Below are 23415 nucleotides of genomic sequence, written 5' to 3'. Positions count from 1 at the left end.
CAACAAAGCTTTATGTGGCTGATGCTGTTCACAGGGTGTGTGAGCTACTGCCAGGCCAACAGTGGCTGCTTCTGCATCTGGTTTAGGGACCAGAGGGCCCGTGGTTAGTGTAGAACGTTCGAGATGCCCAAGGTGGAAGGGACTCTGAGGCCTCAGAAATGTGGGAGTTTACCTTGGAACATTGATTTGGTAAAGGATACCACTAACAAGATATTACAGTGGAAACTTTCTCCCTTCAGTTTCAATTTGGCAGATTTAAAATTTTGAAGCGAGTATGTGACAGGTTGCCACATGCAGAACTCACAGAGGATGTGGCTAACAGCAGATTCCATCCATCTCAGACACTCGAGCCAGATTGAAGATGTAGGGCTGTAATCGGAGACTCAGCACCGGGAGTAGAGTTTCCCTAGAAAGAGCAGCCCCATTCAGCGGGTCTTCCCCTCTGCTTCTTGAAGGCAGGGGTTCCTGCGCGTTGAGGCGAGGCCTCTGCGAACCTGCACAGACCCTGCGAACCCGGGTGGTGGACGGTCGCCTGGTCCTCCCTGGCAGAGCTCAAGGGAGGCCGAGCCACCGGGCTGGGAGGTGGCGGGCAGAGAGCGTGAGCCGCTGCCCCGCCGGGGGACGACTACTCCCCTCCACTGTGGCCAGAGGCTGGGACTCTGGGCACCAGATGCAGAATCCACAGAGAGAAGGAAGGAATTTGGGCCTGGAGTCCAATAGCGTACTTTGCCGGGAGCTCTGCCCTGACAGGCAGCAGGAGTCAGCGTTGGGTGGAATCCCAGAGAGTCCTTGGCTGAGGGACACCAGGAGCTGGTGGCACTGGCACAACACACTCACACTCACCTCTGACCCAGGGACCCGAGGGAGCTGCGACCGTCCCCAGGTGAGAGACAGGTGCTGTGCAGTCAGATCGCTCCATCAGCATCGCAGATGCTGTGACCAAGTGAGTGTGTGTGTGTGTGTGTGATATAAATATGTATCATGTATATATGATATACATATGATATATATGTCATATTTTGTCATATTGTATATGTCATATAACATATATGTCATATTATGATACACACAAATATATACAGCCAGTATTACACACATGTACCTATATAAGTACACACGTACACAGGCTTTCAGGTTGGACACGTGATCACAAAGTACTTAGATTCTTGGGAATTTCTCTCTCTTCTGAATCAGTTACACATGGACTCCCACTGTAGGAAAGGAAATGTAGCTTTCCCTCTATCCTGAGTTTTTGGTGGAGATTGTTTGCTACAGAAGACAGGTAATAAAAGAAAAACAAAGAAAGCTTGATTACCACACCTACCTCCATGGAGCCATGGGAGGTGCCCGGGAAACAGAGGAGGAGTCTTCAAGGTGGCACAAGCCACCTCCTTAAACAGCACCTTTAGCTGAAGGCAAAAGATGGGGGAGGGGCTGGAGTAGGGGACACCAGGAAAAGCCAGCGAAGTCTGGCACCTTCTCCGTAAATAAGGGTTTCTTGTGATTCATCTTTCTCTTCCTGATGCGGAGAGGAAGACTCACATAGAGATTTTTTGATATGAATTTTCTTACAAAAGAGTAACTTCTGTTTTTCAGAGCTTCTCCTGTACCTGCAGTTTCTCAAAATAATCAGCTCAAAATAATCCTTAAACCGAGGAGGCGTATTTTGGGGTGGCATATTCCTCTGCCTTTCACTGTCAGGAAAATGGTTGCAGGGGCTTCTGGGTGGCTCCATCCACCAGTTAAGCAGTTAAGCATCTGACTCTTGATCTCCGCTCAGGTCATGATCTCACAGTTTTGTGAGTTCGAACCCCTCATCAGTCTCTGTGTTGACCCTGCAGAGCTTGCTTGGGATTCTCTCTCTCAGCTCCTTCCCTGCTCACACTCTCTCTGTCTCTCTCAAAATAAATTAAAAAAAAGAATATGGCTCTGCAAGGGGAACTGTGATTCAGTTGTAATGCATGTGATATGACCCACAATGGCTATATATGTGTACATACAAGTACATAGTCATATAACCCTTATTAATAGGTAATTCATATGCTAATAATAATTAATATATTTAATTCTTGTTAAAATGGATGCAGCAGAAAAATGAGTTTAGAACTGAAATTCTAAAGAAAAAAGCTCTTGTTCTCCCCTGCAAAGGGGCATCGGTGTTCTTTAAATGAAGAAAATGGCGTATGTAAAACAACAGGGGTTCAAAGGAATATGCGAAGTTTGGAAAACAGCAACTATTAGCAATATAAAAACACTACTTATTAATTATCAAGATTGGCTTTGGGAGTGAGCCAAGATGGGTCAGGTGAGAGAAATTTTGAGCTAGGTAAGTAAGGCATGACCGCTTGAGACCCTGGGCGTATGGGTCCAGAGCCTTGCATTTACTTATTTTGAAATAATTCTCAGTTCTCAGAGATAAAACAAGTGATGCCATGTTTGCTTCACCCAGCTGTAGCCAATGGCAACAGCTTCCAGAATTAGAGTACGATAGCAAAACCAGAAAATGGACTTTGGTACAAGCCACAGACCTTATTTAGAATTTGTCCTACATGCACTTCTGTGTGCGCATGTGTGTAGGTCTATGTGGTTTTGCCACACGTGTGGGTTGGCGTGATCGCCGCGGTCAAACACAGAACTCCTCCACCTCTAGCAAGATCTCCTTTGTGCTATTGCTCTGTGATCATATCCATGCCTGTCCCTTCTCCGTCTCTACAATCCGCTTAGCTCAAGAATGGTACCTAAGTGGAATCCTAATGCATAAAACCTTTTGAGATTGGCTTTCCTCCCTCTGCATACTGCCCTTGAGGCCCATGTGAGTTATGGCTTCTGTTGGTCGCTCCTTTTTATTGTTTCATTGTTCTGCGCACGATATAGGTGCACACCAGTTTGACCGTTCACCACTGAGGGACATTTGGGTTATTTCCAGTGTTGGCTCTTGTAAACAAAACTACTGTGAACACTCTTGTCCAGATTTTTGTGTGGACAGAGTTCTCATTTTTTCTTGGATATATGGTCAGGAATGTGACTACTGGGCCATCCAATAAGCTTAGGTTTTTAAGAAACTGCCAAACTATTTTCCAGAGAATCTGTGGACTTGCATTTCCCATAGAAATGAGTAAGAGGTCCAGTCTCTCCGCATCCGCGATGGCATCTGGCATCGTCGCAGCTTTTACCTTTCACTATTCTGATAGATGTGCAGTGATTCCTCCTCGTGACTGTGCCTTGCCTTTCCCAAATGTGTGATGGTGTTAAACATGGTATAATGTGTTTATCTGCCATCCATATGTCCTCTCTGGTGAACTGTCTGTCTTTTGTACACTTTCTAATCGAATTATTTGTATTTTTATTGTTGAGTTTTGAGAATTTTTTACAGGAGTCCTTATTCAGATACATGTTCTACCAATACTTTCTCCCAGTCTGTAGCTTGAATTTTCATCCTCTTGACGGAGTCTTTTGTAGCATTAGAGTTTTAAATTTTGATAAAGTCTAATTTATCAAAAATTTTATTTGTCCATCATGGTTGGCCATAATGTCAAAGAATACTCCTTTCCTGGTCCTTTGGCTGAAGAGGAAAAGCTTTCCTTGGGCCTGTTTTTCTGTCTGTGTCTATAAAGATTTCAGGACTCAACAATTCACCAGTGCCTCACTCAGCACGTATAGGAAGTGAACCAAGAACCCAGAACTCTCACCATTTTGTTGGCTCTCAAGCCTGAGCCAATTATGTTGCTCTTTACACCTTTCAGTCATACACTTGTTTGACATACCATGTCAATGGATTTTAGCTCTACTTAGTGCAGGGGATCAGGGAGAAGTTTAGCTGTTTCATCTTGTCTGGAACCGGGAGTTGGTTTACAGTATTTCAATTTTGTTGGTTAGTCCTCGTATTTTCCATTCTTGGAATACTTTGAAAACCCTTTATCAATGGAAACATTTGGAAAAAATCATCAACATTGAGGGGTTTTTAAAAATTTTTTTAAAGTTTATTCATTTTTGAGAGACAGAGAGAAAGACAGAGCAGGGAAGGGTCAGAGAGAGAGGGAGACACAGAATCCAAAGCTGGGTCCAGTCTCTGATCTGTCAGCACAGAGCCGGATGCAGGGCTCGAATTCACGAACCACAAGACCAGGACCTGAGCTGAAGTTGGACACTTAACTGACTGAGCTACTCAGGCACCCCAATATTGAGTTTTTGTGGAGAAAGTATTTTCTGGAACAAATCTGGTTTGATCAATTTAAAATAAAAATAGAAACACTTGAAATATGTAGGCATTGTATAGAAAGTTAGGGACTTATTTCACAAAATTAGTTTCATCAAGTTAATTCTAATTAATTCTAATTTCATCAAAATTAATTCTTCCATGTAAATTCTGCAGTCAAGCTAGGATTCACAGATCAGTATTTTTGTCCACATATTTTACTAATTTTAGCTTCTGCCAGTATATACTTTCTATTTGCAGTTATCATATTTTTCAATTTCAATATTTTCCAGATCAGTTTTACAGACGTGGGTCTGCCAAAAGATTTCAATTCTTCTGACAGTTTCACCATGTACGTGTTAGCCACTGTCACTTTTATTTCGTGCTGATTTGTCTCTGCCGTAAGACTCATCATGGGCTGAGTGAAGGAGTCTCATGCCTGTTTCTTATCTGATCCTCGAGAAAATAATTTTCCCCAAATATTCCAGGATGGTTTGACTATTCAGACTGGACAATCTTTTTTTTTTTTTTTTCCCACCATGATCTAAATAAAAATAACCCAACCTGTGTCCTCTGCACTCTCCAGAAGCCCTCTGCAGCACCTCTGGGCTCCATCCAGGTCTGGGTGAAGGAGGAACAGAGAGCTGGATGAAGGGCCAGCCTCATCCCAGAGGGAGGAGAAGGGGCTGGTCTCTAAGCAGTGGAGAAGGGGCTGCAAGTGTTGTGGGGAGGGGGTGGGGGAAGCGGGCGGCGTCAGGAAAGGACAGGAGCATTTCCAGGAGCAGGTGAGCCTAGGGCACCGGCCTTTGACAACCTGGGGAAGTCCAAACCTATGCCTCCACCTCCTCCTTACACCCCCGGCCTCCTTGCCCGCGGTGTCCTCACCAAGTTGTGCACACGCCTTCCACGTTGCTACAGGTGCACCCTGTCATCACGCTGCCGCACTGTCACGGCGGTGTGTCACTCTGAAGGGAGCTGCTCCGGGTCCCTCTCATCCAGACAGCGCCTTCATCCAGGAGGCAAATCGCCTCTGATGGCAGCGGCTTCAGACAAGTGAGCTCTGGTTGCCAGGAGCAATGTCGCCCATTGACATTTTTCTGGCAGGGCCTCCGTGACTGTCAGCAGGGCTGCCTGGCTGGGCCCGTGGGCTGGCAGCGGAGGGCTCTCTGACATGTGCTCACTGGGTGGAGGCCCCTCTTCGGGGTGACGAGGGACGAGGAAGAGGAGGTGCCCTTCCTGCAGGACGCACCACCAGCTGTCCCCAGCCTCCCCTCTGCCCAAGCAGCGCGGGGCCGGCTCAGCCACAGGACCCGGAGGATTCAAAGGCTGGAGCTCCTTTGAGGAAGCTCTCTTGCTTGTGTCTTGCTCACACAGTGGCCGGAGCTGCTTGACGCAGAGGAGGAGGGAGGTATAGCCCAACAGCGCCCATCTCCCATCTCAGGGCACCACTGCGCATCTCGGCTGTGCCTTCAGCTGCAGGGCAGGAGGGTGCGAGTCGGAGGTAAATGCCATCAGGGCTCGCGGAGTGACACAGTGATGCTTGGCTTCCCTGCACTTCAGTATAAAGGAAAATGGTAGACTTTCCCTCAGGGCTCCTCCGACTCCTGGCCGGCACCACGCCCCTCCGCCCCTCCGCCCCTCTGCACAGGTCGGGCTCTGTTCACCTCCTAGACCTCCACACAAGCCCGCATCTCCTCTTCCCTCCCTTTCCACCTGGCCCTTGGGGAGATCCCTGCTGCCTCCTCTACAGCGACACCCGTGCGTGGCCTGCCTTCTAGGTACAAATGTCCAGGCACGCCCCTTGTCTCAGACGCTCTGGGGGCACCCCATGCTCCGTACACCTGGGACTCCTTCCCACTAGCCCCATGATGTCCCGGAAAATTCTATTCCTCTGAGACTCTCCTCTCCAGGCTGCCGAGAGCCACATCCCCCACACCCCCCAAACCAGAAAGCTCCCCGTGAATGCTCCTCAGAGACTCCTCGGGTCAGGCCTCCGGCCCAGGCCCGCAGCCCCTGGCTTTTGTGACTTGCCAGTTTCTCACCTGGTTTCCTTTCCCTTCCGGGCCTTCGCCCTCGGCTGCTGCACCTGGTTTCTCTCCTCCCTCCGGGGGACACAGTCCCTAGACACAAAGCTAAATGTGCGACCACCACATTGTGTAGTCCTTGGTGACTCCCTGGGGCCCAGAGGGTGAAGTTCAACCTGCCGAGTCTGACCACGGTCACCCAGCCGCCCGGCCTCCTTGAGGCTCCCCTTCGCTCTCAGTCACAACCACTGTGGACTTGACTCTTCCGTGAGTCTGGCTCCCTCACTGAGGCCTCTCAGGGCTCCCGGGAGCTGACGGCCTCCCACCCTCCGGCCCTGCTGCCTGCGCACCTCCCGCCCCCGCCCGTCCTGCTGCTGCAGGCGGAGGTGTGTGCACACAGGCCCCGGAGCACGTGCGCGTTAGGACGCACACCCGCCCTGCCCGGAGGTTTCCCGATGACCTAAGGGCAGGACGATTCGAAAAGGAAAAGAAAACAGAAAGACTGCAGACTGTTAGACTGCGCGCTGGGGTCTCCGAGCTCCGGGCTCACCATTCAGCAGTGCCCTTTTGCGGGGCAAACCGCTAACAGCGGTGACTGACGGTGGCCTGGCCGCGGCTGGCAGGCGCCCCAGAGCAGGGCGGTCGGGCCCGAGCTCCAGTCCCGGCTGCTAAACTTGCATGGCTGTGCTTACTTCTCCTAACCTCCACTTCCTTACCTGAGAAATGGGAATAAAAACCTCCTACTTGCTGCCGCGAGTTGAGAGACAAATGGGAAAATATAGGCAGCTGTAAAAATATAGAAGGTTCCTCAAGGAAACGGAGCCGGGTTGAGAGGCAGGCCAGTCCCTCCCCCTGGCAGACCTCACAATCCAATCCCACAATGTGTCTAAAACATTAAGAATTTCGGAAATGCCTTTTCAATATGGTGAAGGAAAGGAGGAGGACCCAGGAGAAGGTGAAAGCTGAGGTCCAAGCAGCAGAAAGCCGGCAGCAGCTCCAGCTGAAAAACAAACCCCCTGAGTGCTTCTTCCCATGGAGACCCTGATGTTGGAAACCACCGTCGCAGGGTGGATGATAAATGCCTCTGGGGCTTCACAGCCTGGGGGGGTCGCGCTGGCTGGGACCAATTAAAAGCCCACTTAACCTAGAGAATAAAGCCTCTGTGATCGTGTGTGCTTCCCGGAACGGCGGACCGGCCAGGCCTCACTGCTCACTGGTGCAAATGGACACACGCGACCCAGGGACTCTCCCAGGAAGGAAACACGCAGGACGCAGTGAGTGGCACGTCAGCATGATGACTGCGAAGTCCTGCGGCGGCTGCAGTCAGAACCCTGGCGGCGGGCAGAGCAGCCCTGGGACCTGGGCGACAAGATGCGACCCGCCACAGCCACACCCACAATCCTGGACCCCCAGGCCAAGGCTGTCTCAGGCCGTCAGCTTGGTGACATGTGCTCAGAGGCCTGCGGTGCGGCCACTGTGTGACCCAAGGGAGCAGGTGCCTGGCTGACCTACAGAAAGGACCCTGGAAAGAGCAGGCATCCGGGAGAGGAGAGGCGCCCGGGCCGGGGTCCCTGCTCGCCCTGCGGCATCCTCGCTGCCCGCGGTTTATTGAAGGTGCACCCTTACCTTTTTTTCCTAGGACTCCATTTAGATGAAGAATGTTGACTTGCTGCCAAAGTCCACAGGCACATTCTCAGCCAAGTTTAATAACAGGAAGGTCAACTTTGACCCTGATGACTTCATGAGAGTTTCTTATAAATGAGCTTCCAGGCTCCAGATAGGGCCTCCTTCCTGCTGTGAATGTTTATTAGCAACCTGCCAAGGAGGTAGAAGTCGTTTCTCCGAGAAAGAGGAGAGCAGCTCGGGATGTCTCCGCGCGAGTCCCCCGCGCCAGCCCAGAAGTGCCTCCGGGTGGCGGGGAAGGATGGCACCGAGCTGCACAGCTACAGACGCCCCTTCCTCCAGGAGCCACCAGGAGCGCCCGCCCGGCTCTGCCTCTGCCGTGCGGGGTCACGAAAGCGGAGAACACGACCGGGGATAAAGATAGCAGGCTCGGGAATAGAGTTCATTAAGCATTCGATTGTCTTTGCCCCAAATTATGTTCCTGGGAATTTCACTTAAAATCGTTTCGTACTGTATTTTAAAACAAAGCAAAACAAAACAACAAAACCGCAAACTCATCTCAGCCGAGGGCTCCTGGCAGTCGTCGGTGTTTTAAATCGGCATGGAATGGAGGGGGCTGAATGCTACATTGGTTTGTAGCAGGATATATTCATAAATCCGTCTTAAAATATGGATGCTTTGTTCCCTAATATGAATGAACCGGTTAAAAATTAAAAAAAAAAATCAGAAACAAAAAAACACAAATAGCCTAAGACGTTTGCTGAATAGTCTGGCACCACCAGAGTATAAGTTACCTTCAATTCAGGGAAAATGTGCTCCAATCAGTACCCGACATTTGCATATTTTAGGGCCCCATTTTTTTTCCCTTAAACCCTGCAGCCATCTCAGTCCCTTCTCTCCTCTCCCTTTGCCTCCCACACATGCACACACTGAAATTTTGAAATTTGACTTTTAATACCTGCTCAAGGAGAAATTGCTTTTCATGTACAAACCATCACCCTTTACGCCCGTACAGAATGTTGGGCTCACCTGACTGAAAGAAAGGATGCGAACGGCCACCCACGTGGCTTTGGGGGAGGACCCGGAGCCCCCTCCTCCTTGAGTGAACCATCTCTAAGTCCACACCCCCTGCTGGGCCCCCTCTCCTCCTCCACGATTTGCGGATGACTGGAAGAATGGCTCCATCCTTCCTCCTCTGGGAGGACTCACTTCGCCTGTCCTTTTCCATCTTTGTTCTTTTCTGGAGACTGCCATTCACCCTGCACCCTCCCCAGCCTGGAGGGCAGATTCAAAGTCTTTCTCTTTAAGTCTGACCTAGCAAGAATGTATCTTAAAAATGTAACACACTTTCATGTTTCCTTGGGGCAGCAATCCATTGTTTGCCACATAGTCCCCACAAGCCAAGGAGGGCCAAGGTTCAAGTTCAAATCCATAGGCTTCTCCTAGCAATGAAATAGGGTGCCTGACAATTGGGCAAGTATTGTTTTCCTCTTGATTTGAGAGGATATTGACCCAGGGCTGGCGCTGGACGGAACAGGAGGCGTGGGGCGGAGTGCCTCACACACGTCCTGTCCTTGAGGCTTCCTGCCATTTGACGTCTCTGATCCCATCCTTTCATTTGAGAGACTAGAGTTGCCATACCCGTCGGACCTCCTCACTCATAATAAGGACAGAAATGTTCTCGCCTCCATCCACCGTCCTTATTCTTCACAGTATCCTTGGAAACGATTTGAAAACAAATGAAGAAATGTACTGACAATGATTTCTGATGAAACCAAGTATAGTCAACCACAAACACCAACTCCCTCTGAAGAGAGACCTAGCACTGGTGAGACGGGGCACTCTCACACCTAACCTTACTGGAGATCTTAGTTTTGGGCCCACTACTGGAGAAGACCCCAGATCCGCCAACCATGACCAGAACTTCCGCCATTGCGTTTGATGGCATCATAATTCCCTAGAGCAGAGAGACACCTTGGGTCATAGCCATTCCGGAAGCTTCGTTTATAGAGGTGCAGGCACCTCAGCCTGAAGAGTGGGCATGGCTCACCCAAGATCATGCAGCAGGTTAGTTGAAAAGGAAGGTGAGAGTACGAGGTCGGTCCAGCTCTGCAAGCATCGTGCAGACACAAAGCCATATTGCCATGTCGAGGCTGGACTTGGAGCTCCTTGATGACTCCTTACAAGGACAGGTATGGGGCGTCCATGTATCTTCACCAGACAGAAGGCAGACGGAAGGTTATATCCTCCTCCTCCCTGATTGCGTTATCCTTACTGTCAACCTTCCGGGGACTCTCCCAACCTCCCCATGCCCTCCTGTCTTCTGCCTGGCTTTTAGAACTCTTTCAGTATTTGGTTTGGAATATCTCCTGTTCACCAACTGGGAATAAGTATGAGAATTCCAAGGGAGCGGTTTCCATGGCAACAACAATCTCATGGAAGGTTTCAGAACTTTTCCCTCCTACTCATGGTGCTGCAGAAATTCAGAAAGCATAAGGCATAGAGACAAGTGCTAATTATCTGACCTGAATTTGCTGTGGAGTGGTGGGTAGAAGAAAGGCAAATGCACTGTGGTCTGGCAGACATTTCTCATCGGCACACATCCAAATGACTTCCTGGAAGTGAATCATGATCGTATTATTGTAATTTTTTTTTGTTAGAGGTGACACCAGGTATCAAAGAGAGGGTCGTTTGTCTTGTACTGTGAAAGGCTCAGCCTCACGCTTTTGAGGGCACAGACTTGTTTTCCGGTACTGTCTTTCGGTCAACCTGGCAGAAGTGATAATCACGTTGATTATGATGTCTCTCTACCCATGACACAGGTTCAGTGACAGAGGAGCCCACAGTCATCGGTATTTAAACACAGATCACTGTGGCCTCACATGTCTAAATGCTAAGTCCTGACTAGACAGATGGACTTTGGATCGTAACGTGAAGGGCTTTCTCTGGTGATGAAACCAGGTGTGAGTGCACTTGGCTCCATGCTGGGAGCACTTGGACCATTGGGAGGCAAGGGCAAGTTCCTCTGCATCGTTCCCTGCGACAGACGCCATTCTGGGCATGGTTTTTCCATACAGTCCATCTGGTGACATCTCATTAGTTTGGAGGGTGCGCCTGTCAAGCCATTGTTGGGTAGCTCGGAGTTTATGGCAAAGCAGGGCCAGGGAGGTGACGTATCACCTTGCATTTGCTTCCCACCCTACTTCAATCCTCTCTTCCTTCACTCTTCCTGGCCGGAGATTTCACCTTCTGTAGGACACTGGCACACACTCAGGCTTTGCCTCAATGTTTTGTAGGAAACTGAAGCGAAGGTAAGACTTACACTGCCGGGAGCTGATGTAAGCAATGGGGTGGATAGGGCCACCAGAAAGGAAGGCCCATCCTCTCATAAGCTTGACATCTTACAGGGCTGACAGTGGACCTTCTTAAGTTAAAACAAGCTGGGATTTATTCCATGTAATGCAAAGAGATGGCTGGCTTTAAACGGCTGAAGAGAGACTGTCAGGTTTCTAGTATTTTGACATCTGATTTCAGCAAGCAAGAGGGTGATGCAGAAAGGTGATGGATGCAGCTAAGGAAGCCACCTCAGTCTCCTGAATTGTATTCTACAAGGGTAGAGCTGCTGCCTCAGTGTGGCCAGGGCAAGATCCCCAGGGTATCCCCCTGACCCCCAAATAGGCCTTATAGGCAAAATTTTTGAGCTTACTCAGAAGATATTTGGAAAGCTAGGACAGAACACACTATGCCCCTTCTCCAACTTCTCCAGCACACACACACACACACACACACGTGTGCACACAGGCACGCGGCGTTAGATACTTATCCAGCATTATGGGGGCCCCACCAACCACCCACACTACTAGTTGTCTTCATCGCACAGTGCTTTGGAGACAGAGCCACCAGGTAGACCACATTCAGTGTTGGACTAAGCTTGAGGATCCAATGTCACCTCTGCCCATTGTAAACAGAAGGACTTGGATCACCAGGGCTTTGTCCTGTTGGCATAAGGAAGACATGCTCTCATTGTCTCCGCTGCTGAAGCCAGCTTCTCATCCGTAAGTGTCACACCAGAGCATTCCAGAGCCTTCTCTTTTCTTCCAGTGCATCCCTCAACACCAGCCCCAGCAATTACGGACGTTTGTTTACAAGGATGCTTGGAGCAGGGTGCAGACCCAGAACCTCCCGTAGTCCCCCCACTGCTGACAAAGCTATGGTTCAGAGTGCAAGCCCAGGAACCTTTTCGGACCCTGCCCAGTTGTACCCTTTGGTGATGTTAACGGAGAGATCTGCTCCACCCAGGCGAGTGGAGACCAAGGCAGGAGAGCTCTCAGAAGCAATTCTTGCTTTCCCAATTAGCCCAACTTTGCAGACCCGACAAATCACGAGGTAGAAATGACTCTATTGTAAGGTCTTAACCTTTTAGGTTGACATTAAATTGGAAGAAACTGCTTGTGTTAGAAATAATTACTGCTGATAATGAATACAATTAAGCATAAAAGAATCTTTATAACTCCGGGATCATTTGTGCACTTAGAAATCGGCTCGTATTTTTCCCTTCACAGATGTTACAATAACGGTGTCAACACTTTTATTTCTTTGTCCATAAGCTGAAAATTATGGCTGCTTCATAAATCGGTAACGTGCTCAGAAGATGGGGGCCCAGCTGCAGAGCACATGAGTTCAGGCTCCTGCCTCAGCCTCATGTTTCACGATGACCTCAGCTTCCTGTGTCAGTGGGAACCCATGCGAGTAAGTACTTGTAAAACTGGTTTTGAAGAGTGAAGTTATGAAGAGGTGCTGCGGTGTCAAACATCTGCTTCATCCATTACCCTCAAATAGGAGCTGGAATGTACAGTAGGGGCAAGAAGCATCAATAAATTAAAATTCTCCTGTGAGCACACTTTCCATGCCTGTGCNGAGGGGGGGGGGGGGGGGGAGAGAGAGAGAGAGAGAGAGAGAGAGAAAGGGAAAAAAAAGATGCCAAACAAAAGAAGAGAGATTTGGGGCAGTGTTAATTAGAATCTGGTTTTCCTCCTGCAGCTGGTGGGCTTTTCAACATACAAGCATTTTCATGCCTGCACGAGACAATGAATGTTCTGCTCCTTCCAGAACCCAAGTTCTTTCGCCCACCACCACCATATATTCTTCACCAGAATACTAGAAGGATAAAAGAAAATAAATAAGGTGTCATTCTAGTTAGGGGTGTAGATCTCAGATGACATAACTACTCAGATGGTTGCTTATTATACTTGGAATGCAATGCTGCTAACTGGTTAAGTTGGGTCACCATATCGATAACGCACATTTTGTCAAAACTAATGAGTGTATTAATTATGAAACAAAAATACATAGAAACTCAATAGAGTTTTTAAGTGGGTTGTTTCAGGCTGATATTTGAACTGAGCGGTTTAGGGCAGAGACACCCTCCCAGCCTTTCTCACATGTGCGGCATCGCCGCCGAGACCCATCTGAAAGCCAGGCCGTCCTCGCTGCCAGAGGAGGGAGGCAGGAAGTTGGAAATGGAATGCTTGGTAATCCTTGCAGCAGCCCGCTCTGTTCAGTCATCTTCCCTCTCACGTCATATATCAGAGACAGTCCGGACTGTTCACAGCCTCACGTCAGTCCTGGTATCGGAGGCCAGGTCTCCAAATGCACTGTGGTGGGGTGTGTGCTTGCCGATAGGAAACACATGCAAGGCTGTGTGTTCAGCCAGGGGCAGGCGTGGAGTGTGGGGCTTGCATTTGGGACATTCAGAATGTACCCTGCAGGGTCACCTGAAGCTCTCTCCTGGGATGACCGAGTTCCTGGCCAGTCCTTGCTGGGATGCCTAGAAGGAGCAGAGGGCACAACTATACCCCCTCCCTGGTAGCATTTGGCATGCTCATACCCTCAAGTGCCCATCACCCTCAAACCACAATCTTTCAGAAAGTAAATAACAATGCCTCAGGCCAAAATCTCTGGATTCTGCCTCATTTATCCCCTAAGTAAATGATAGTGGAAAAATGGTGTCTTCTCCACCCCAGTTTCTCTTACTGATCCAGGAGGACTGAATTCAATCTTTGCATCTCCTTTTAAAAATTCCGATATTAATCTGAGATGATGAATTAGAAGCTTATTCACATTATGCGAAATTATTCAAAACAGATGGTGAAGTCAACTTAAAGGCTATATACATATTTTTTTTTTCTATCCCTGAGAACAAGTACTGTTTGGGGGACAGCAAAAGAGTAGATTTTAATCTGCTTGCCCTTTGAAATGACCATCAGCAACCTCCTTCCAATTACCTGTGCCCTCTGATCATGGTTCTGGGAGCTGGCTTCATGAGTGAGAGGCTGTTGGTATCGCCACCAGACTAACCCATAAAGACTGTTAGCCCACGTGCCTTAACAATTTCTAATTGGCTTCTTGAGCAAAGGGAATGCCCAGTAAATATTTGGCCTCAAATTCATCGTTCTTCACCACCATACTTAAGCGAGATTTGCTCTTTCAGACAAACTTGGGTTTGAATCTCAACTTTACCATTTAACAGTGGAGTGGCCCCAGGCAGGCGGTGCATAACACCCCCAAGCCTCATGATCTCCACCCTGAAAATGAGGCTTATTGTGCCCAGAGGGCTGTGGGTAGGATTGAAGGTGTCAATGCACAGTTATTTTCATTGTTCTTGGAAGCTGGAGACACTTTCTAGCATTACCTGTTATTATTGTTGTTATTACAAGTATTTTAATTATGAGTTAATAAGAGATTTCTTGCCAGTTTCCACCCTCCATCTTCCACCTACCTTGGTGTGATTATGGTTAAACCAATGTGCCTCAGATAGTTAAAGACAGATAAGAAGCTTAACCTGAGGGCTGTGTGGTGCTCTGATGTTGTCTAGGTTACTGTTGTGTATTATCATCAATCATTTCCAAGTGTGAAATGTATAGCTCATTCTCAGCATCCCATATAACCATTTAAGGTACACAAAGGCTAAAGTGGAGCCAAAATCTTCCAAAGTTATTATGGAACAGAAAGTACTGGAGAAGCCAGGGACACATACAATGTGACTACGTGGTTCCTGATGTTTCCCCACCTGGAATCCTGTGCCTCACTCCTCTGACATTCATTGGAATTCCACACACACATCCAAAGAGTTAGATACACAAAACAGGAGCAATACCTTCAGCTCCAATAAGACTTTTAGCTCTTTAGAGGGCAGTATGAAGGCATACTTTCTAATAACATATTAGGGTTGAAATTTCCAACTGTAACTGTGACTTTTTTCATTTCTCCTTTCAGTTTTGTGAATTTTATGTATTTAAACTTAAAAAAAAATATGTTTATTTATTTATTTTGAGTTAGACAGAGGAGCATGAGTGGGTGCAGAGAGAAATAGGGAGACAGAGAATTACAAGCAGGCTCTGCTCTGCCAGTGCAGAGCCCAATGTGGGGCTTGAACCCATGAAAGCATGAAATCATGATCTGAGCAAAAACCAAGAGTAGATGCTTAATCAACTGAGCCACCTAGGTGCCTGAGTTTTTATGTATTAGTTTATATATTATTAACTACATCCACATCTAATAAACTTGTGCCTTCTTGGTGAAGTCATTTCTTTATTACTACCTAATGCTTATCTTTGTTCCCAGTAACATTCTTTACCAAAATTTACCCAATATTAACATAGCAATTTCAGCTTTATTTTATTTTTTATTAGTGTTTCTTGATATTTATTTTCCATTCTTTTACTTTTAACCCTTATGTCTCTTTATATTTCAAAATGGATATTTTATCGATAGCATAAAGTTAGGTCTTGTTTTTTATTTTGTACAATATGACAATCTCTGCCTTTTAATTGGGGTGTATAAACCATTTACATTTGATGTAAGTACTGATAAAGTTGGGTAAGGTACTAATATGGATGGGTGCTATTAGTTTTATATTTATCCTGCCTATTTTTTGTTTTTTTTTTAATCTTCATTTCCTGTCTTCCTTTGGATTGAGTATTTTTATAATTCAAATTAATCTCTACAATTGGTTTGTTAGTTATACTATTTTTATATTTTTTACAGGCTGCTCTAGAGTTTATTATATACACCTTTACCTTATCTCAGTCATCTTGAAATACTATTATATGACTTCAAGTAGGACATACTGACCTTACAACAATTAATTTTCATTTTTTCTCTCCCATCTTTTGTGCTAAGTTGTTATACGATTAATTCTACATATGCTATAAACCCATAATGTATTTTTACTGTGTTTGCCTTACACAGCCAAACATCCTTTAATTAAATTAAAAGTCTTAAGAAAATATTTTATATTTACTAACATTTTTATAATTTTTTTGGAGGTCTGCATGTCTTTGTGTGGAAGTGAAGTTTTGTCTGGTGTAATACTGCTTCTGTCTGAAAAACTTCTATTTATTTATTTGTTTGTTTGTTTATTTATTTTTGTGGTGTGTTTCTGACAATAAATTTGCTCAGCTTTTGCTCCCTATGAAATAGGATTTGTTTTGCTTTCCTTTTAAAAGATATTTTTCTGGCTATAAAATTATTGCTTAATAATTATTTTTCCTTTCAAATAATTATTATTTGACTTTCAAAATGTCATTACTATTCCTGGTTTTCAAAATTTCTGGCATGAAGTCTCTGATATTTCTCATCTTTGTTTCTCTCTATATAATATTTCTTTTCTTTGGCTGTCTTCAAGATTTTCACTGTTTTATTTTTAATTTTTAAATTTTTTTCTATGGTTTGACCATGATGTGGCAAAGTGTTTGTGTATACTTAAGTTATCTTTCTTGGAGTTCTTTGAGCTTCTTGGTTCACACCTTGCTTGTCTTTTATTCATTTTCAAAAATATTTGGTCATTCTCTCTTAAAACATTTCTTCTGCCCCATTCCCTTTTTAACCTTCTGAGACTGTATAAGGATGTTAGAACATTTTGATTTTGTCCTACATGTCTTGGGATTCATGTCCTGTTTCTCTTCCCTGTTTCTACTGCATTTTTGCCCCTATTTGTTCTTCAGTTTGGATATCCTCTATTGATTTAGCTTAAAAAAATCACTATTGTTATTATTATTGCTATTATTTTTACTGTCCCATTGTGTCAATCGAAGGAAGTCTTTATTTCTGATATCACGTTTTCTATTTCCTACCATTTCCATTTGACTCTGTTTTCTAGTCTCCACCACATAGCTGGACTTGCCTCATTTATTCATGCAAATTATTTACTTTTTTGTTAGATCATTAATGTATTGATTAGAGTTATTTTGAGACTGCTCCCTATTAGTTTCAATTTTTGAAACTATTTTGTTCATTCTGGGTCTGTTTCTATTGACTATCTTACCTCTTGAAATGTCTTTGGCTCTCTTGCTTGCATACACGCATGTGAGTACACACATGTGTTTTGTAATTTTTGATTGGATGTGCTTTGTAATTTTGATTGAATGAAGGACCTTAAATGGAGAAGACTAGTCCACACTGACATATGCTCAAAATAGGCATACTTCCTCCTCTGCCGGGTCATTATTGCGGGGTGCTGAGTCAATCTAGTCACTAGGTAGATTGTAGGCTGGTTTTATTGTTGCCACGGTCATATTTAGTACACCGCAGACTAGAAATTTCTCCACTGATGGGCTGGTGCAATCATTTTCCTTGTCAAGACTATGGATTCCCAAGGGTTTTTCAGTGTCCCTGTCACATCTTCAACTTTCAGCAACTTCTACACTCCACAGTTCAGGAAGACTACCGTTGGCATAAGGCTCAGGGTAAGATTAGAGGGTGATTCTCCACTTTCCTGGCTGAGCCTTAGCCTTAGGAAGGCTCTGTACATGTGTACTTTAAAAAGGGATTCCTTAGTGTTTCTGCTTCTCTCCACTGGGCAGCCAGACCTTGCAGTGTATCTGTAAGAGTGTCTTTGGTCAGGGAATGTTTCCTGCCTTTCTTCCAGAAGGAGATTTCAAGGCTCCTGTTTGGGGCAGGGAGAAATATATTTTGTTTCTTCCTCCTCTATAGAGACAGTGGGGCTTTGCTTCTGTCCTGGATTGAGGTAGGGATTTCCTGTCCCTTCCTCACAGTTTAAGATTTTTCCTTAATATGAGAGAAAGTTCTGGGAAGTAGGGTTTAGTGCATATGTTCCAATGAGAAGAACCTATACAGGTCTTCTCTCTTCCCCCAGTGTCTCTTGCAAGCCCCTAGTACTGGCCTGTGGAAAGAGCTTGCGAGGGCTTGTGGACTCCCTTTGTGTTCAAGGCTCCCAAGGATTTAAAATTCTAATTGTAGCCCACTCTTGGTCTCTGAGAGTTTGTTAACATTTCAGCTTTTCTTTTTGCATTTGCTTTCATGGCATCTGCTTCTCTTTTCCATGCACTGTCGAAGGTAGGACCATTAGTATGTCTTATGTCTCCTAGGAGAGGCTTGTCACCATTCAAAATTCAGTGCACTTAGTCACCTTGTGACATCAACTCGAGAAAATGTAAGACTTATAGATTATCCTATCTTTTTTTCTCATTGTTTGGGTGGGAGCAAAGACCTATTGAAGCTTTCTATATCCTAAATGGAAGCAGAACCCCTCGACAGAGGAAACTGGTAAAATGACTTATCTCAAGCTGTGAAATGGAAGAATGGTAATGACTCACTTGGGAGTCTTGAAGCTGTGCATTTAGAGTGTTTCTGCCTTGTCTTTTCTGTGCCTCTCCAAACTCACCCCCTTCTCTTGCCTTTATTTTTACTATGTCCTCTCTACTTGTGGACGTCCTAATAATGGGAGAGTTTTAGTAGGATTGGTCACCAGACAAATAGATGCTGATAAAGTGTGCATTTTTAATCATTTCTTTATAATTAAAAAAATCAAGCTCTCTACTATAAATTATTCTCAGTTGTCTTTTACTTTGGTGGTACCTGCTTTGTTAGCTACTCTAGAGGAATAAATATTTGGCTTGGCTTTTGGGAAGAATAGAGAATTGTCGTAAAACTTATTCCGTAAATATGCTAAGAGAAGTGACAGGTTTGCTTAGCAAACACATGGTAGTTTTCAATGAAGATATTATCCCAGAGAAGAGATGAGTAATGCCATTACACAATAGTTGTTAGATAATTATTTGCAGATAATCCATGTTTCCATCTCTGGAAGACATTATTATGTTCAGAAAAATTTTGGAATATCTGGGACTTACTATTTCTGTAAATTTTGTGCTTTTTGCCCAGTACATTATTTTACGCTGTGATAAAAGTTCAAATTAGAATGTGAATGAGTATATGGAGAGGAATTTGGGTTCCCGCATGGGTTGATGAAATAGTTGACTAGACATTCCTGTGTCATTACCTTTGGTGTTCAGTGAGTGTCGCTGTGTCTAGTTGGTTTTGTAGCAGTAAAGTGCTTATTAGAAATTTGAGAGAAGTTGGGGATGGGTTAACGTCTGCAGATAAAGATTTGAATATATGATTTTTAATGTAACAATTTGTATTTCAACATTTCAATGGTAAAAAATTAGTAATTTAAGGGCTCAACATAGACATGCCAATGGTCACCATAACATGGAGAATATGGAGGCCCTCCCACCTCAGAACTTGATGGCCACTTTTCTCAAGCCCCTCTCTCTCTCTCCCCATCTTGTCTCAGCATTATCCCTAAATAGCTTTTCTGCCTTGATTTCCTGTCGTGGGCTGCAACACCCATGTCCACCAGCCCCCAGTCTGGAACTAAGAGGTGTCTTTTCCTCTTAATTACCTCATTCCTCAACAGCCACACCAGCAGCCGATTCTTACTGATTCTCCTTTCTCTTCTTCTTATCTGTGGTCTCTTTCCTCTCCTGCTTGTATTTCAAGTCATTGTTCCTTCTCCTCTGCAGATAGAATAGCTTTCTGATCAGTCTGCATTCTTTACATCTCAGACTTCTCCAAATCTCCCTCTATCAAATGCCAAAACAAACTTTCAAAACTGTAAACCTGACCATGTTACCATCTTGCCTAATTCTTTGGTATTTCCCCCTTGATTACAAGATGCAGTGCAAATTCCCCATAGTCTGGCCCCTGAGCTATCCTCGGCCTCTTCCCACACAATGGCCCCATCCCTACCTTCTACTCCCAGCGAAGGCCCAGCTAAAGGAACGTGACTGCTTCACACCTCCATGGCTCTACTCCTGCTGTCCTCTGGGCTGCTCTCACACTGTTCATCTGCTTGTTGAATTCCTGATGTCTTCAGGGACCCGTTCTAACTCTCTTCCTCTGAGAGGCTCTCCCGTCCTTCCCTCCACACGCCTACTCTCAACACTCTACTATAAGCCACCAATGCAATCAGTAAATGCTCACCCTTTTCAAAGGCTTATGATATTTCATTGCATTTGTTGGTTTGACATCCATTGTCTCCTGGAGAGTACAAATCCTTTGCACCCCCACCCTTTTTTAATGTTTATTTTATTTTTGAGAGGAGGGAGGGGCAGAGAGAGGAGACACAGGATCAGAAGCAGGCTCCAGGCTCGGAGCTGTCAGCACAGAGCCCGACACAGAGCTTGAACGCATAAACTGTGAGATCATGACCTGAGCCAAAGTTGGCGCCTAATCAACTGAGCCACCCAGGCACCCCTATCTTTTTACCCTTTTACAGGAGTTGAGGACAAGGCTTGTATCTAATTGCATTTTATATCAGGGACTTGTCACCATACTTCGTGCTCTGTTCCTTCTTTTATGGAATGTTTCTGGGTCATTTCAGTCTTCTGAAGACTGTAGGCTATGCTTGACATGCTCACAAATGCCACTTTTTTCTCTCCAGGACCCAATCCTTCCTCAAAATCATTTCTGCACTTCAGTGGCTTTCAGGATAATTCCACGTGGATGGATCACAAAACCATCTTGACTCTGAACAAACTGAAGTCACTTTCTCTGCCTTTCTCATCCCCTGTCCCTCACATCTTCCCCATGGTTTTGTCTCATGGTCGATGCACTGTCACCACTATTAACTTTCTGGTGTTATCTAGACCTCTCAGGCAGCTTTAATCCCTTCCTTTGAGTCCTTCTCCCCCGAGTCACCGCATCAAGTCCATTCACCTCTGAAATCTCTTATATCGGCCTCTTCCTTGCTCAGGTGATTGAAATAACTTCCTGACAGGTGATCTGGCTTCTGATCCTCCCACTAGTGCAGCCACCTTCCAGCCATCTATTAGTACCATCTACATATAAAGGGGCGCCTGGGTGGCTCAGCTGGTTAAGTGTCGGACTTTGGCTCAGGTCATGATCTCATGGTTCCTGGGTTCGAGCCCCGCGTCAGGCTCTGTACTGACAGCTAGCTCAGAGCCTGGAGCCTGCTTCAGATTCTGTGTCTCCCTCTCTCTCTCTGACCTTCCCCAGCTCATGCTGTCTCTCTCTCTCTCTCTCTCTCTCTCTCTCAGAAATAAATAAAAAACATTTAAAAATTTAAGGTATGTACAAAAAGCCCAGACGCCTTCTCCAGGAATACAGGACCCTTTTCAGGTGGCCACATTGGGTTTATTCTCTACTCTGTGCAGCAGACCCAGAGCTTTGGTCTTGCCAGACTCTCTCCTGAGCAGTGTGAGCTGCCCGGACCCCCCATCTGCACTGGCCATGCCCCTGCTCCTCTTCCTACAACACCTTCCTCTCATTTCTCTGCCTTGAAAACCCTTACCTCGTATTTAATATCCTGTGAAAATATCACCCCTCCCCCATGAAATGATCTCTGACTTCCCCAATAAAGTCCGTGCTTTCCTTCTCTAGGCACCGGGAGCTTGCGTCTACACCTCCGGTGAGAATGTATCACATGGTATTGCAGTTTCTCTCGCTGGCCTAGGAGATGCCTGGGGACCCGGACTGTGTCTTGTTCATGCAGACACTCTCAGTGCCTTGCACAATGCCTGGAATCACAGGTACTCAAATATCAAACCCAAAGGTGAATTAGAAAGATCAAGGACCTGGGGTTGGCACATGCAGGAAGAAAAGGGGGCTGTGGTTAGGAAGAGAAAGTGCAAGAACAGATGAGAGCAGAACTTGCACGGAGGTGTTTACTTTGGTTTTGATCATCCAACCTTGGGAGAAGGGGTGAAGAGAAAACGTGGTCCTTAACGAGTCACCTTTCCCTGTTATTCTTCTTCCTGGGGAAGGAGCCAAAGTATATTTAGAAGGAGTGTAAAGTTCTCAGGTAAAGTTTAAGATTCTAGGACAAATCAAGAAGGTTTTGCCATTGCATGCATTTTTTTTTTCTTTCTGGCACATGGCTTAACTGTTACACTCTGTGGGTCCTCAAGGACTCCCGCACTTTCCAGATTCTGCACGACAGTCTCAAGTACGTCTTTGAAATCAGGAAGTCCAGGACAAGATGTCACTTTGCAAGGTGTAAGGGAATCCATCCAGATGCATTCTGTGTAGGCTATTACCTGCCTTGCTAATGACAAGCCCGCTGCGGGCTGATAGACTTCATCCGCGGCACCGAAGCGGGTGGGGGAAAGGAGGGAAGCCAAGGTGGGCGGGTTGTGCAGTCGGAAATCAAAGTCAACAGAGGGAGAAAGATCTGAAAAGAATAACATTCGAGCTCCTCATTGCTTTTCCTTTCAGGCTTTATGGCACCTTTGAAGAAACAAAAGCTTTACAGAGAAAAGGCTGGTTTGGGAGAGGAGCCTGCCCNTGAAGCTTTTCTCTGTTGAAACAAATAAAACACTTATAGGTGCTATATTGAGGCTTCATCTCCGCTTCTCTTTCCTCCCTCCTTGCTTCTTTCCCCCTATCGAATAGTTCTGGAAAAAGGCACATTTACAGACGCAATGTACTGTGCTCAGGGCTTGGCAACCCTCCCCTCTCCCTCTCTCTTCCTCTCCCCCTCCCAATCTCTCTCTTCCTTTTTTTCTACCTCTCTTCATCTCTCTTTCCCTCTCTCTCTCTCACTTTCCCCTCTCCCTCCCCCTCCCCATATCTCTCCTCTTCTGTTTCTCTCCCCCTTCACCCCTGCTCCGTTTCCCTCTCTCTCCTTCTTTCTCTCCCCGCCTCTTTCTCTCTCTCCCTCTCAACCCCTGTTTCCCCATCCCTCTCCCCTCCCTGTTTCTCCCTGATGTAATGTCTCTGAGTTTGTCTGGCTCCAGCTGCCTTCCCCTCGAAGCAGAAGGAAAACGGGGGTGGGGGGTCAGTTTGAGGAGACAGTCTTGACATTATTCATAAGACCCCATTTCGTTCCAGGGCTTTGTCGGGCCCACGATAGGATAGTGCGGGTCTTCTGTAGATTCTCTCACTCAGAGGATCGGATTTACAGTTTTCTCCTGGCTGTTCTTCATGGTGAGACATTTGAAATCCGCAGGCAGACAGAGCCAACTGGGCAGAAAGTTTGGAATTCTGAAATGCTGCTGAATTAAGTCAGGGACTAGCCTAGCTAATTTGCTGATTTACTCAGCTTGACCCAAATGGATTTCTGTGCAAACGAACTTTATGAAGAAGTCTCTGAATAATTCTATTAAATGAAATGCCAGGCTTTTATTTTCCATCTTATGACATTTTCTGAACACTGTGTATTCCAATCATATTGAAACATTTTGTTTTCAGGCTCTGAAGAAAGTGCTGATGGTTGAACCTCAAAAGAATTGAAGGGTTAGTTCATAA

General features: G+C 45.9%; 1 long non-coding RNA gene across 2 annotated transcripts; it reads left to right on the top strand.

The window, feature by feature from the left end:
• Positions 1 to 9845: 9845 nt before the first annotated feature.
• Positions 9846 to 22443, top strand: LOC144230605 (uncharacterized). 2 transcript variants are annotated; one of them, XR_013334823.1, is made up of 4 exons: positions 9846 to 9909; positions 12450 to 12591; positions 21550 to 21698; positions 22384 to 22443. It is a non-coding gene; the product is annotated as an uncharacterized LOC144230605 (long non-coding RNA). The 2 variants fall into 2 exon arrangements; XR_013334822.1 differs by having other exon boundaries at positions 9846 to 10034.
• Positions 22444 to 23415: the final 972 nt, after the last annotated feature.

Source organism: Crocuta crocuta, unplaced genomic scaffold, assembly GCF_008692635.1.
Source record: "Crocuta crocuta isolate KB4526 unplaced genomic scaffold, BGI_CrCroc_1.0 scaffold466, whole genome shotgun sequence".
In the NCBI taxonomy this organism is placed as follows: Eukaryota; Metazoa; Chordata; class Mammalia; order Carnivora; family Hyaenidae; genus Crocuta; species Crocuta crocuta.
Note: the sequence above shows the minus strand (reverse complement) of the source record. Positions and strands in the feature narration are given on the sequence as shown.